General features: G+C 48.5%; 1 annotated feature.

The window, feature by feature from the left end:
* Positions 13,167-15,204: an enhancer, noted in NCBI's record as "VISTA enhancer mm998". NCBI's record gives its function as "enhancer in: forebrain[3/4]" and the evidence as "EXISTENCE:transgenic organism evidence [ECO:0001131][PMID:17130149]".

Below are 16,416 nucleotides of genomic sequence, written 5' to 3' on the forward strand. Positions count from 1 at the left end.
AGGAGCGAGCTCCGAATTTAGCCTTGCTAAGAAGAATCCAACTTTCCCCGGTGTTGGCGCAGTTCAGCTAGCATGCAAATGTTTCCTAGGAGATGGACAGACATCATACCAAACGAGTCTCTTCCCAAGAGAGTGACTCTTCCCAAGTCCAATGGATGCTGCTACGGTTTGAACTGCGGTTACTTACAGATGTACAGATACTCACCACCAGATAATGTTCCAGTAACCTTTAATGGCTTGCACGTCTCTGAGGAGGGGCAGGGCCTCATGAACTCCTACCCGCAGCAACCGTTAGCTGCTATATATTCTGGAGGGGATGGGTAACCTCATAAGTCTAGGGCCCTGCCTCCTGAGCCCTCCCTCCTTCCCACAGGAGATAGATGTGAGTGTGTCCCTTAGTGGCTCTGATATTGTGAGGGCCTCTTGTTAACCACATCCTACTGTGAAGTCAAGACTGAAATGATCAAGTCATGCCTGGAGTTATGCAACATCATCTTTCCCTCAACGGTGTGAACTAGTAAACAGTGTGGGCACAAACCATGGGTGATGGCATAAGTGAGCATAGTACACAGTAGGCTCTGAAAGGCAGCATAGCACACAGTAGGCTCCCATAGCAGACAAGTCTGAAGAGTCTAATGAGCAAGCGTTGGGTCCCTTGCTACTTCGTCCCATACTTCTCGAGGCTTTGTCTTGTGTGACTAGAGTCCTTACTCTGCAGGCTGATGAAAGAGCCACCACTGGTCATCATGCAGGAAGAAAAGGGAATCAAGTGGGTCTCACACTGGCAATTAAATGGCCAGTCACCACTTTCAAATACACTCCTCTTCTTATCTGTTGTATGAGGGCACACCATGGGTGCCCTCAGGAATAGGCAGTACTACGTCACCATCTTGTGAGTAGAACCTGCATCGTCATTGGACACCACATGCTTTGGTACCTCCATCTTGGAATTCCCAGCCTCTAGCACTCTGAGCAACACTTTCTATCATAATAATTTATTTGTTGGTCCAAAATGACCACGGGACTTGGGGGATAGCTCAGGATGGGGGATGAGGGTATAGGGCTTGCTGTATGAATGTGAGGATCTTAGTGCTGGTTCTGAGAACTCTCATAAAATGCAGACAGTAGCAAATATGTTTGTAATCCCATAGCTACGACTAGAAGATGGGAGGTAGAGTTAGGAGATTCTCTGGAAGCTATGACCTCTGTCTCAAACGAGGAGAAAGGGGATGGGAGATACTAAAGTTGTCCTCTGATCTCTACATATACACTACAGCACATGTGCTCCCACACAAGTAAACACAGACAAGTAAAACAACACACACACACACACACACACAGAGATCACATGTCTCCATCTGATCACTGGGTCCCGTTAATGCAACTCTACTGCTTAGATGGAGTATAGAAAAGAATGTTGGGCAAATGGGATTTATGTCTGTCATGAGGGAGGAGATATAGCCCTAGCGGAGTGGCAAAAGCAACAGACAGACAGATCTGGTTCTGTTAAAGAAGGAATGTTGAGACTTCTAGAGACTTCTATGAATGGATCACCTGGAGAGACTGCACAAGAGTTTTGTAGAGGTTTTAAAAAACCCTCGGATGCTGAATTAAGTCATTTAGATGCCTTCTAAAAGGATGCATTCAGTATCCGGCTCTCACATGGTTTTGAATAAGCCTTGTGATATGCTTGGAAGGCCCATGTCCCCTCCCGAATCCATGTTGAACATGACTTCAGTGTGACAGTACAAAGAGATGGAGATTACAGGAGGTAACGGAGCCATGAGGATTACAACCCCAGACATGAGATAATTGATCATCTCTTGTGCTATGTGAAGGAAGGCACAATGTCCCCCAGGAAGACATGACACTAAGTCACCATCTTGAAAGCAGAGCCTGAGCTTCCACTAGTCACCAAGCCTGGTGAAGCCTCCGTCTTGGGCTTCCCAGGCTCCAGCACTCTGATGGATACATTAAGGTGTGGCAACTCACCCAGACTCAGGCATTTTATTACAGTAGCCCAAGAAAAGGAGAGAACAGGAAAATCCAGGCTGCCAAGCCCAGATGGAATCCTTAATGCCTAATCAAGATGTGTCCAAGACGGAGAAGTCCACAGCTGTTAGAGAAGCAAGTTTTAAGGTCAAGGGCCAAAGCTGGAAGGAGTTTCACCTACCCTGTCATAAGTAGGGCAGTCATCTTCAATACACAGTCAGAAGTTGGCCCCTGCTTACCTGGGTGGCTGTCACAGCAGATTCAGTTCTTATGCAATATGGCTTCTATACAACAATCCCCATACAACTTTGTGGAGATGTTGTTACCCTGTACAAGGATTAGAGAAGTACAAGTCACCGAGTATCAACCAGTTCTTAAGTAGCAGAGCTGAGCCCAAATCCCTGTGAAATCAAAGCTTGTCCCTCTTTCCACGGTGGTCCCACCCCCTTCCCACCCTCCAGACTCCTAGCCCCTTCTCTTCTGTGCCTCACAGATGAGAAAAAGCAACTCTGAAGCAGCCATCTTCCCAGTCAAAAGAAAGATGGCTGGCCCCTTGTACGGGCTGCTTTGTCTTAGCCTCTGAAAAACGGCCCCGGCCGTCCTCTTCCCCATAAAGCTTCATTCCGGTGAAGAAGCAATTCCTCACCCATCACACCCTGATAGCGGAATACACCCAAACCCCATCCTCTGCTTAATTTAAAGATATTTATGTCACACTTTGAAATGCCAAACGTTTTCATTAAATCGTCTCACACTTGGACTGACAAAAGGACGCGGACATGTTTGGGAACTGCTTTCATCTCAATCAATTAGGAACCGAGTCGTCCTAGCAGTGTGACGATAAAAAGAACATTTTAATTTTAGAGCTAATTAAATATCAACAATTGGAATGCAGGGACACTTAACCTGCGCCAGCCCATTATTTACCAGGAATATAATGCACTGACTCCGGCTAGGAAGTGAGTTGTAGTCATTTTAATATCAGCTGTCACAGACCAATGGCTCTCTTTTGTTTTGCTCCGGAGCAATCATCTCCCAGCCTCTGTGGAGATCACTTCTATCCTCCTGCTTGACACAAGATTAATTAAGGTGGTGCTCCATGCAGGACCACCAGCTGAAGGAAGTCACGATGGTGCTGGATTGACCACAGGATTGGCCCGGGCTCACATGGCTCAAGGGGAAGGAGTGTGGGTCTAGAAATGGATGTTTTGGCTGCGAGTAATAGAAAAAAGAGCTAGAGAGATGACTCAGTGGGCCAAGTGATTGCCTTATAAATAAGCAGACATGTGTTCCGTGTCCAAACACAAGTTTAAAAAAGTCATATTTGGTGGCATGCATTTGTAGTTCCAACACAGGGGAAGGGCGGTGGGCAAGTGGAGTCCTTCTCATTAGCCAGCCAGTGAGAGACTGAAGAAGAACACCTGAGGTTTTCCTCTGGCCTCCACATCCAGGTGCACCCAATACATACAGATGTGTGCTACACACACACACACACACACACACACACACACACACACACGCTCCAACATATGCACAAACATGCATGCTCATACAAACATATACACAAGTAAACAAGAAAGAAGGGAAGATGGAAGGAAGGGAGGGAGGAAGGGGGAGGAAGGGAGGAAGGAAGGAAGGAGGGGAGGGAGGGAGGGAGAGAGAGAGAGAGAGAAAGGAAAGAAAGAAAGAAAGAAAGAAAGAAAGAAAGAAAGAAAGAAAGAAAGAAAGAAAGAAAGAAAGAAAAAGAAAGGGAAACTAAAAAAAAAAAATCAGAGTCTGAGTAATGGCTCGTTGGTCAAGAGCACGTGCAGCTCTTGCAGAGGACCTGGGCTCAGTTCCTGGGACCCATATCGTGGCTCTCAAACACCCATAACTCTAGCTTCAGGGCCTCTTCTGGCCTCCACAGATACCAGGCATGTGCATAGTGCACATGAACACATGCAGGCAGGACACTCGTGCACATAAAATAAAGAAGTAACTATGTGAATAAAGAAATAAATCTTTACAAAAAAGAACAAATCCTATCTAAAAGCATTGATCAGTGAGGGTTTATGACTTCCTACAAAGGAAATGCGTATGTGTGTGCATGTGCATGCACCCATGTGTGTGCACATGTGTATGTGTGCATGAGCATGTGTGTGTTCATGTGTGCACGTGTGTGTACATGTGTGTGTTCATGTGTGTGCATGTGTGTACCGCATGTACATGTATGTGTGTTCATGTGTGTCTGTGTGTGTTCCTGTGTGTGTGTGTGCACATGAGTGTGCATGTGTGTGTTCATGTGTGCACATGTGTATGTACATGCACTAGTGTGTGTGCGTGTGTTGCATGACAGGGTCACTCAAAGGCAAGGCCTGGAGGTGTGGCCCCAGTAGCTCTCTTCTGCCTACCCTGCCATCTTCAGCATGTACAATGCTACCATTCTCAGTGACAAGATAAGCACTGCAGTTCTGCTCCCCACACTGGATGAAGTGCTGGGGGAGAGACTTCCTGCATTCATCCTGAGACCCTGCTTGCTACTTTGGAGGAGACCTGGCTCAGGCAACACCCCCACAGCACCTGCAGGTGGTAACTGATCTACAGGTTTAAGACTCCCTCTTCCACTGCCTTCCCTTAACCCAGGGTCTCATCTAGGACACCCCATTGTGTTGGGTCATCTCATGTCTGGTCTGTGACAGGTTCTTGGCTTCTTCCAGTCTCTGATTACTTTTCTAATCTCAAGAAGTGCCTCACAGGAGTTTACATTGGGTGCAGGGATTTGAGATTTCCTGACATTTTTCTCATGGTCAGACTTGGCTTATGGCTTTTAGGGAGGACAGTGTAGGTGAAGTTCTTCACTTTCTGTGGGGGAGGGCAGGTGAAAGCCACTCTTTTGACTGTGGTCACCTGGTCTCCCCATCTCTTGGCATCTCTTTGTTAATGAGGAAAACTTTTTCCCAGTGCTTCCAACACTTGCTTATTCCCATACACATGCCTCCACTGGATACTCAGAAAGGAACTGCACGTGGGTGGGACTGAAAGAACCTAGTGGGGAAACCCCCACTCAACTCCTGATTCAGCACACACCCAAGAATCACGAACAAACAGACCGTCTTGATGTAAGGTAGTTTAATGGTGGAGCTCCAGGTCGAAATGTATCTCACGCAGGAGACAGTGGATTCAACCAAGAGGCTTGGAAGCTAGGGGGTTTTATAGGAAAGGGGCTGGGGCTGGGGGAGGAATTGGCGCGGTTTCACATGATTAGTTCATTAAAACATCAGCAGGGAGGAATTGTCGCGGTTTCACATGATTGGTTCATTTGAACATCAGCAGACTGTACATGCAGATAACATTTAACTTAGGTCAGAAGGGCGGGAGATAGGGAGGCACCGGGCCAGTCCTAACAAGTCATTCTCTTTATCTTTATGGTCAAGCATCCTCAGGAATGTCTTACCGACGGGCCTACCTGGGCATGTCCTGGCCTGTTCTGCTATGTTCTCAACCCCAGGTTTCAAAGGTCACAAACAACTCTTTGGGCTATTTGACATACATTACATGAATCACGGGCCTCAAGTTTTATTTTCTTTCAGGACCACAAACCCAATACCCATGATCAAAACAGGGTCCTGTTAGTGAGACAGAGCAGGACAATAGGAGCCAGTAGCAAATAGAGAGGTGCCTAGCAATGCTTTTCAAAGATGATACTCACATGTGGAGCCTCTTGGACTTCCTACTGTGCAGAAGAAAATGAACGAAGGACAGCCGCGGACATCAGACTGCAGACACAACTGAGTCCCAGATGCCACCTGAGATGATGTTATGCTGCCATGGCACAAGCTCCAGAACCTGAGAGCTCGGGAGGATTGGCAGTCAAATCCTGGTTCTGCCAGCTATGTGATCTGGGGTCCATCCCTCATTAGCATCCCCTGAACTATAGTGACACCATCCATAAAATGGGGATGAGGGCAGCATCTTGCTCAAGACGGTAAATGAGAACCCTGGTGACCTGTGTGCTGTCCGTGAGGGTTCTAAAGAGACTCGAGCAGGAGACGCGGCAAAATGAAGCAACGTGTGGTCAGAAATCCAGACGTGAAGGAGAAAGTGACACTGAAGAATGAGGGGAAGCGTAACAGGAAGTCGCCAGATCTGGGTGTGGTGGTGCATGCCTGAGACGCCAACCTTCAGAGAAGTTAAGGCAAGAGGATCACAAGTTCAAGGCCATCCTGGGGTATGAAGTAAGTCTGATGCCAGTGTGAGCCATATACCCTAGGTCAAAAAAAAAAAAAAAAAAGTCAGCCCTACAGTGCTTAAATCTTAGGGTCACGAAGCTCAAGGGGTCCCCAGAGACTGGGGGCCTCTCAGCTTCTGTGATATTGTTTTATAAGTCTGGCTCGAGGCAATTTGTTTTATTAATTTGTCTGTCTTGCACACAGAGCGCCGGCTCTTTTCGCATGTATGAATTATTTTATAATAAAAATAACCATCCATCAGACCCCTCCACAACATCTGCAGGGCGCGGTGGGACTGTGGAGTTAGAGCCACGAACACGGTTGACAAGGCAAGCCTCCCATGATGCTCCAGCGGGCTCTGCATGCTGATGGGGAACAGGAGAAGGACTTGGAGTGAGACCACCTGGGTCTAACCTGGTTGTTACCTGGCTGTGTGACTCAAATCTAGTCACCTCTTCTAGCCTTACTGTCTTCTGCGGTGAGACAGAAAAGGGGGCGTTTCCTTCCTGCTCTTCAAGGCCCCGGGGGAAAGATCTAGAAACAAGCCCTGTAACTCTGGGTCATTTTGCTAAAAGCCCCCAGGCAGTGGACTTATAGGATGACTTCTAGAGTCCACCAGACCTTTCTGGGTCCCCAGCTTAGTATACACAAGTGAGCACTGTGTATTCCTCACCTCTTCCCAGGATCATTGGTCTCTGGACCACGAGGATGAAGGGAGCAGAGTCAATAAACAGGATTTCTGACAGCCCATGAGCATGAGTGGAAAGGGTACTCTGGGATCAGCTTCGGGGTAAATCAAGGCTTATATAGCTTGGGGGAAGGGGTATAGGAATATCCAGGGTGAGCAAAGGCCATTGGATGTGCTGGCTGGCTTTGTGTGTCAACTTGACACAAGCTGGAGTTATCACAGAGAAAGGGAGCCTCCTTTGAGGAAATGCCTCCATGAGATTCAGCTGTAAGGCATTTTTTCAATTAGTGATCAATGAGGGAGGGCCCTGCCCATTGTGGGTGGTGCCATCCCTGGACTGGTAGTCCTGGGTTCTATAAGAAAGCAAGCTGAGCAAGCCAGGGGAAGCAAGCCAGGCCTCCATGGCCTCTGTATCAGCTCCTGCTTCCTGACCTGCTTGAGTTCCTGTCCTGACTTCCTTTGGTGATGAACAGCAATGTGGAAGTGTAAGCTGAATAAACCCTTTCCTCCCCAACTTGCTGCTTGGTCCTGATGTTTGTGCAGGAATAGAAACCTGCTGAAGGCTAAGGCACTGAGAAGCCTCATTATCATGGAGAGACATTCCAGGACCCTCAGGTGCTTGCTGATCTGGTTCTTATCAGGAAAAAGGAAGTTAAACTTGTAATCTAACCAAGGCTGTGTGGCATTCGGCAGGTAGAGGGAATTGAGATTTCGAGCTCCCCAAACAAGGTCAGAGAAGAAGAAACGCTGCTGACAAAGGGAGTCTGCCATTTTGCACTAAACTCAGGGTAATGTCAGCCTTTGACCTTAGTTAGCTGGGCAACATACTTGTCTAACAGTTCCAGGATAATTTTCAGATCTAAGGCTCTGACATCTGGTCACCTTCGGCACCCAATGGTTCTCTTTCTTCTTGGATATCAGTCCTTGCCCTTGGTACTCCTAAAGGAGCCCTCAGTTGCTAAGACCAGAAGTGAGCCCAGGGCTTTCCCTTCCTTCTTCCACTTCTTAAAAGTAGACAAACTGTCTGTGTGCGCCAAAATACCTGAGCTTAAACATTTTAAACTCAGTTCCCACAGCTTCAGCGATTTCTGTCCATAGTTACTTGGCCTGTTGCTTTGGGCCTCTGTCAGTGCAGTTCTGCACAGTAGGAAGCCAGGTGGTGAGAAGGGATGCTTAGGGAGCAAAAGCAGACACAAAGAAAAAGGACCAGGATGTGGAACCTCCCCTTCCACTAGGCCCCGCCTCCCACAGTTTCAGCTCCTTCCACAGGCTGACCATGAAGCCACAACACATCAAGGGCTAGGGGGGAATTGGGTGATAACTTACTCTGAGTACAGGTCCTGCTCATCTTGGGACGTCTCACGCCACAGAGGGACAGCTCAGCTCTAATCAGATGTGGGACTTCAGACATGTCCTCAACTCTTTGGAGAAGGTGACTGTTACAGTTGTGAATGGATTTGTGTTCAGGTTGCGTGGGGCAACAGGTGTGCTGTGACTAAGGAAGCTGGAGTGGCTGAGTTTGGTGGAATGTACCTGTAACCCCAGAACCCGGGAGGCTGAGGCAGGAGGATTGGACCTGGGAGGTCATCTTGAGCTGCACAGTGAGGTTCTGTCTCAAAACCCAACAGGCTATGGAGACAGCTGTGAGAAGAGTGTTTGCCCCGCAAGTACAGGGTCATGAGTTCTAAGCCCAGAAGCCGTGTGGAAATGTCAGGTGTAGTGGCACGTGCCTCACAATCAATCCGAGCACAGGGGAGGCAGAGACAGACAGATCTCTGGGGCTCATGGCCAGCCAGCCAGCCTAGATGAACTGGTAAGTCCAGGGAACCAAGAGAGAGGCACTGTCTCAAACAAAACAGAACAAAACAAAGCGAAGATGGGTGGTTTGGGAGGAATGATACCTGAGATTGACATCAACGGGCACATACACACGCACACACACATGTACACATGCATATACACGCACACACACATGTACACATGCACACACACGCGCACACACATGTACATATGCATACACATTCACACACACACACAAACATATAAACACATGCACATACATGCACACATTCACACACACACACAAACATAAACACATGCACATACATGCACACACAAGCATGCACACACATACATGCATACACACACGCATATCTCTCACTTTCACACGAAATAACCTGGAACAATTTAACATACCAGTACATGCTGTTTGGTAGGCAATTAAAAAAAAAGCAGCCAGGAGAACTATTAAAATACCCAGAAAAATAAAAAGTCATTTGTACAGAAATGGAATCTGTGGTGGTTTCTCCCTTCACTCCTTTCAGTGCTTCTTGTGAATATTAGCTGTGGTCACTGGGTGATTTTTATCTAAGCAAATACATCACTAGTTTCCCTGGAAGCTCTTGAATCACATGCTAGACCTTGGTCCCTGATCCTGCCCACTGGAAATAGTTACAGGAAGTGGAACAAAGAGGGAGTCTCTACCCAGAGAATTCCAGGAAGAGGAGCGACTGGTTCATCCTGGTCAGAATGAAGATGGCCATGCAGCTGATTCTCCCAGCCAAATGGGTTCCTTCCTGAGAGAAGGCAGAAGGGAACAAATTCTTAAGAGGAGCGTGCCTGGCCTTGTTTCCTGTTCTCACAGCAGGGTCAGTGGCAGGAGGACAAGGAAAGCAGAAGGCAAGTGCTTCTGGACACAGAGGCCGGTTCCTGCATCTCCCCTCCTACTGGAGAACATGCCTGAAACGAGGCTACGAAGCTCCTTTTGATACAGCCTGACTGGAGGTTCTGCTGAATGAAGAATGTTGTGTTGTAGATTCTGCAGCACATCCCCAGCTGAGCCATCAATGATGCCAGAATGAATTAGTTATGTCTACCCTGGGTGCAGGAGGAGAACCTTGCCAGCACATCTAGGCCTATGGTCCATTGGCCAGGGCCTTGCAGCTCTCTCCTTGGCCACGTGGAATCTTAAATGGTTAGTGGTCAGGATGAGCTGTAAACTGTGGGCAGGAGACAAGACAGGGAGAAGCTTGGAGTGTGACAGCCTGGCGGGGGCCTCTAACCCCACGTATGCCTCTTCACTTCTCTTCTGTCATTGCCTCAGATGAGCAGACCATCCTTAGGCTTCTTGATCCCAAAGAAGATTCTAGTGCCACTGCCCCACACTGCAGCCATCAGCTCCAGCCTGCGATACACCGGGGGGGGGGGGGGGGGGGAGGAGGGAGGTGTGGCTTCTGCTTCTTGGACTTGAAATTGATCCGAAAACAAATATTTTACCCTCAGGAGTTGTCCTAGTTTGGGTTTGTTTGTTTGTTTGTTTGTTTGTTTTTTGAGACAGGGTTTCTCTGTATAGCTCTGGCTGTCCTGGAACTCACTCTGTAGACCAGGCTGACCTCGAACTCAGAAATCTGCCTGCCTCTGCCTCCCAAGTGATGGGATTAAAGGCGTGTGCCACCACTGCCCAGCTCTAAGTTTGGATTTTATTGCTATGAAGAGACACCATGATCATGGCAATTCTTATTAAGGAAAATCATTTGTTAGGGCCAGCATATAATTTCAGAGTTTTAGTCTATTATCATCATGGTGGGAGCATGCATGGCATTGTGCAGGCAGACATGGTGCTGGAGAAGGAGCTGAGTGTTTCACATCTTGATCCACGGGCAGTGGAAGGGGACTGTTATTCCCAGGCAGTCAGGAAGAGGCTCTGATTCCACACTGAGCAGAGCTTGAGCACAGGAGACCTCAAAGCCTATCGACATGTGACACACTTCCTCCAACAAAGTCACACCTACTCCAATAAGGCCATACCTCCTAATGGTGCCACTCCCTATGGTCAAGTATTAAAACACACGAGTCTACGGGGAACAAACCTATTCAGACAACCACAGGGACTCAGGCTCGAGAGATTAGCACTGCACTCCTAAGTCTACACACCTGAGCCTGACCTCTCATTGCATCTCCCCCATCTGTAAAATGGGAATAAAAAGTGTCTACTTTGTAGAGAAGACAGGCACATTCTTTATGTGCCAGACAGGAGCAGTCACGAGAAAGATGTGAGAGATATGTAATTATGCCAGGAAGAAGGCACAATTAGAAATCATTCTAGAATGTTCTCCAGATGGGGATGTAATCAGAAAGTGTGCAAACGTTCTTGCAATACACTCCTGCTACAGCCAAGTCCTCTCCAGCATCGTCAGCATCTCTCCCCCTCAGCCATTTCCACTAGCAAATAATCACATGTAGGAGTCCTGACTTGGAAAAAAACCGAAGAAGCCAGTACCTTCCCAGACCTGTCCTGGACACCCATGCCTGAAGCTACACTCCTCTCCTCTTCTCCATAGGCAAACTCTCACCTATCAGCCCTTCTTCCTGGTGCTCTCTGTTCACTTGGTAACAGCCAAAGTCCTGAAGAGGACATATAAGCCATGTGACTTGTTCTCTTCTAACTATTCCAAAGCGGGTGCCTCCTGCTGCTCCTCACACAGCTCAAGTGATAAACCAACCTGCCTCCATCTTGGACTTGAAAGCCATCTCATAGGAAAGACCAACTAGGTTCATTCCTGTTTTTGATTAAATCTATATCTCAAGGATTGGGCTATGCCCCACCTGTAATCCTAACTACATATGGTTCTGTTCTGCTTGCTCCAGGACATGGCAGCCATGTCTCTGTTTCGAAAGATTATTCTGACCACCTGTTGTTGTGACCACCTGTTATGACCACCTGGTATGACCACCTGTTATGACCACCTAGTGTGACCACCTGTTATGACCACCTGTTATTATCACCTGGTGTGACCACCTGTTATGACCACCTGATATGACCACTTGTTATGACCACCTTGTGACCATACTTTTGTTTCAGGAGAGTGTTATGACCAATTTGCTATGTTTATGTTCTGCTTCGGTAACCCCACCATCTGCCTGCCAAATCCCCCATTTGGAAACTCCTGGACTATAAACCCCTTCATCTTACCTATACCCAATGCTCATCTCTTGAACCTCACATTTAGGGGAAAAATATTGCTTTAATTAATTGCTTTTTAGTTGGTTAAATTGGTTTGGTCAGGATTTGGGTCAGTGGTCTTTCTTGAATAGGTGGGATTAACATAAGCTCCTTCTGACTTCTTGGTCTTCACATTGGCTGTTCCCTCTTTTCCCCTTGTTCCCCTCCTTCCCATCTTGGTTCTTCACAGCTCCATGCTTTTCTCACTGGTGGCAGCATGCGACCCCGACTCACACATCCAAGTGTGTTAGAGATGGTCTACTTCTGTACTTCAAGAGAGCGGCGCTCATCACCTGGAAGGACACTCCGCCATGCTGTGCTGTTGCAGATGGCTCCTGAGTTCCCCAGGTTGAGCCTCTCTTGCAGGAACATCACTAGCAATAGCACCAACAAAGAAAAGAACCCTACCCAGCCACCAGAGCCTGGAGCCAGCATCCTATTCCAGCCAAACACTCTATCCTCCAAGCTAAGTGTTGGTTCCACGGCTGGCCCTACCTGAAGAGCAATGCTTTCGGGTCCCAAGGATGAATATGAAGATATAGAGACCCCTGCCAATATCCTGCGGGACTTGGTACAGCCACCTTTGCTAGGGAGACATAAGGCTTGCTAGACTTGTCTAGCTTCTAGGGGGAAGATGGACCTTAGTCCTTCACCAAATAAGTTAAGAACAACCATATTGAGCTAGGACGGATCTAGGTAACACCTTGCATGCACAAGGCCCTGGGTTCTATTTCCTTAGCTCCATAAAAGAAACAGGAGGAGGGGCAGGGGGGAAGGGAAAGAAGAAAAGGAAAAGGAGGAAGGACCAGGAAGAGGAGAAGGGAGGAGGGAGGAGGAAGGAGGAGGGATGATTGGGGAGGAGGAACAAGTTAGGAGGAATGAGGAGTGGGAAGGAGTGGAGAGGAGGGAGGAGTGGGGAGGAGGGAGAAGTGTGTAGGAAGAAGGAGGAGGGGGGAGGGGGAGGAGTTGGGAGGAATGAGGAGTTGGGAGAAGGGGGAGGAGTGGAGAGGAGTTGGGAGGAGGGAGGAGTGGGGAGGAGGGTTGAGAAAGAGAGGAGAAAGAAGGGGATCAACAACAGTCACACACACCCCTACTAGATCCTCTTTCCCATCTCTGTCTCTGGTATTTGAACTGGACCAGGAAAACTCAGCTTTCTCTCCTCCCCCGGCATGGGGCTCCTGGGCTCTTGCACCCTCTCATCATGAGCCTCCCCAGGTTCCCTGTGGTAGTCAGCCTTCTTCCAGACACCAGCTCTTTCATTGTCCCTCTCTGGCTCTGTAGCTTTGAGCCAGCCACTTACCCCAACATTCCCTTAACCTGGTCTGAACAGTTTTAGGGGTTGCGACCACCCAGTCACAGAGGCTCAACTCTTTCCGTACAGCATGAAAGTGACCACAGAGCTTATGGCAAGCAGTGCACATGTCGGTAAAATAAGGAATAAATAAATCTTTATTAGTGCAGATAGCAAGCGAGCTATGTCTAATCACCTCTGGGGGGTGGCTTGCTCATCCTGGCCTGTGCACTAACTTTTCTGAGACTCTTCCTTACGCATAAAATAATGACAGTAGCACCTTCGTGAGATCACAATTCATGCTTGGCTTTAGGTTTGTGTGATGGATAGCAACCTCCCACCATGCACCACACACTTCTACCCCAGACGGTCCTGGGTGGACATCACCGGCTTCCCACACTCCGAGCCAGCCAACCTAGGCCTGCTGTGTGCTATTATTTATCACTCATTGTGCAACTCCTTTCTGCTTGGCCAGATCGCCTCGGGACACCTGATTAGGCTGCCTAGGAGCATAATAGAGGTGCCAGGGCTGGAATGCAGTCCCCTGCCATCTCTGACTGCACTGTTTCCTGCTGAATTTTCTCCTCATTTAGCCTTTTTCTCTTTTCTTTACTTCCTGCTCATTTCCCCCACCTCTCCTAATCTGCTTAACAATTTGTCCCCCACCCCCACCCCACCCCATCCCAGTGTCCCCACTGCAGCCTGTGCTCCTCCTGGTGTCCCTAATAGCTTGGCTGTGCCAGCCTTTAATAAAAGCTGCTGACAGGGAAATCCAAGCTAACTGAATTACTTCCTCATTAAAGAGTGGGAAGAATCCAGGGCCCCGTGTGGGCCAACCTCAGCCCTCTCCGCATCCTGTCACCTGCACTCAGACAGCAGAGGCCACCAGGTGGTGCCCGGCATCCCTCAGAGGTCAGAGAGAGGTTATGGGTCAGTTCCAGGGTGGGGCTAATCTCTGAATCAACTCCCACACCCCAAGCTGGTCACTTCCATGGGCTCTGAGCTTCAGGCCAGCCGAGAGAACAGACTGGAGGTAACTTGTCCAAGGTCGCCCATGCCTCCTCCCCTTCCTTATTTCAGGCCAGGCTGCTGGTTTTGGCATGAACAGGTGACAGTCTGCTCTTGGCTTCAGAGAAGTCTGTCTTCTGGCAAGGCTGTGAAGAGACACCCTTGAGAAAGAGATGTCCAAGTCTGCTGTCAACCCCTTCATCCCCAAGGTCCTGTCAGATGGAAGACAAATAAATGCATTGCCCATGTCTCCCTGAGGTGGTTCCCTTGACAGGTCCCTCACGCCACCATGATTCCCGTTCCTCACAAACCCACCCCCTCTTCCCCAGGCCAGGGCTCTCTCAATGCCAGGCAACAGGAGCGAGAGTGTTCGATGTATGTAAAGCAGGGAAGCCGAAGCAGAGATTCCGAAAGCAGCCGCTTTGTGAGCCTTTTACTCACAGGCTGTGCAAGATTTACTTGTTCTTTTGTTTAAGGAAACACCTTAATGGTCCCACAGGCCCCTGGATACTGCTAAATGGGAGAAGACAGAATCAAAGAAGCACAGAAGGAATTGCTTCGTAGTGGAAGGGGGGGCAGTGTAAGGGGGGCTGCAGGAAGAGGACATGGAGAGGAGAACAGAGCAGACATACAAAGCAGGACTGGAAGAAAGGCCTTAAACGGCTAAGCCCCAGCCACCTACACAGAGCCATGCCATGCTGGCCTGGTGCCACACACAAAGGGAAAGAAAGAATTCCTGGAAACAAGCTGTGTCTGCAGAGACTGGTTGACCGATGAGAACTTCAGTCCTGTGGAGAGTCTGGAATGTTTCGGGGGCTAGAGCTAGTTAGTTCCCTTGTCATGGCTAGGCCTAATGTTAAACCTGAAAACCGCAAGAAGACCCAATCCCCAATTGTTTAATTAAGGCAAGCTTTATTCAATACTGGCCGGGATGATGGACTCTGGCCAGGTCCAGACCTGGGATTCCCAGAGAGTAGTGCCGAATTGAGTTAGTCAGGTGCTCGTAAAGGCAGAACCCATACGGTTATGTCCTTCCCGCCTCACCCAATGGTGGTAAGCGTACATCCCAGTGGACTTCTTCCCTTCCTATCTCCCACCTGTTGTAAACTAGGTGCCTGCCTTCCAGCAACTTGTCAGTGCCAGAGCTTGTGTCATCACCGGCCACCACCCCGTAAGGCGTATTTCCACGGCTGCTATGTGATACGCCCACCCCTTGTTCTCTCTCTATTCTGCTCGTTCTGTCTTGAAGCCTCTCTCTCCCATTCTCTCTGTCTGTCTCTGTCTGTCTCTCTCTTCCTGTCTGTCTCTCTCACACATCCCATCCTAAGATGGCCTTTCACACACTCCCTTCCCCCAATTAACCTCTTGAGTTAATCTGTTGCACGGTCTGACCTCTTGGCCTCATACCTTGGCCCTGACTGGCCAAAGCAACATTCATCACTCATCCTAACATGACCAACATGTGTTCAAGCACATCCTGTGCACGTGGGACAGCCAGCCATGTTCACTGAGGTGGAAATGTCTGGCTTGTTATCTTACATGAACAACAGCGCCCGACATTCCAAGGAGTTACCTGTCCTTGGGCAAGTGGGCCTTACAGGTTAACCTCAGCCCTCACCCTAGCCTTCCAGAACAGCCATTCCTTGCCCGTTTCTATATCTGTAGCTTGTGGCTAACAAGTAGAAACCTGTGGGAATCTATTTGCCACTAGCTTCCACCAACCTGGAAGCTAAGACGGTCATCAGATAACATCTTGGCTCCATAGAAAAGCTTCCTGCATCTTTCTGTGCTTTGGCCTCTCTGTGTTTTACACTTGCTTTGATTTATGACACTCTTTGTTCTGTAAAACCGTAAAACGTCATGAAACTGCTTCTATAGTAGAACATGGATAACCTAAATCTGAGTTCCCAGGTCATAGACACTCATATGCTCCAGAATAAACTGTGTATTCTATTCTTTTTGAGATGAGAGTTGTTTCTTTCGACAATAACAAGCCACCTAATGGGCAGCCATACATCATGGCTGAGAGGACTCCCTGAGCCAACACACCTTGGTCATCTTTTTTTCCTCTGTCTCAGACTGGCTAGGAAAACAGTCCATGCCTGTAGGTGTCATAGAATTCTGTCCTCTGAGTATAGCCATCTCCACGGGACCTGCAGAGGCTCCCAGCAAGGCATACTCAAGATGGAGTGTTAACCTTCCCTCATAGAAGGAAGGTGTGGCAAGC

This window comes from Mus musculus, chromosome 11, assembly GCF_000001635.26.
Source record: "Mus musculus strain C57BL/6J chromosome 11, GRCm38.p6 C57BL/6J".
Classification (NCBI taxonomy): Eukaryota; Metazoa; Chordata; class Mammalia; order Rodentia; family Muridae; genus Mus; species Mus musculus.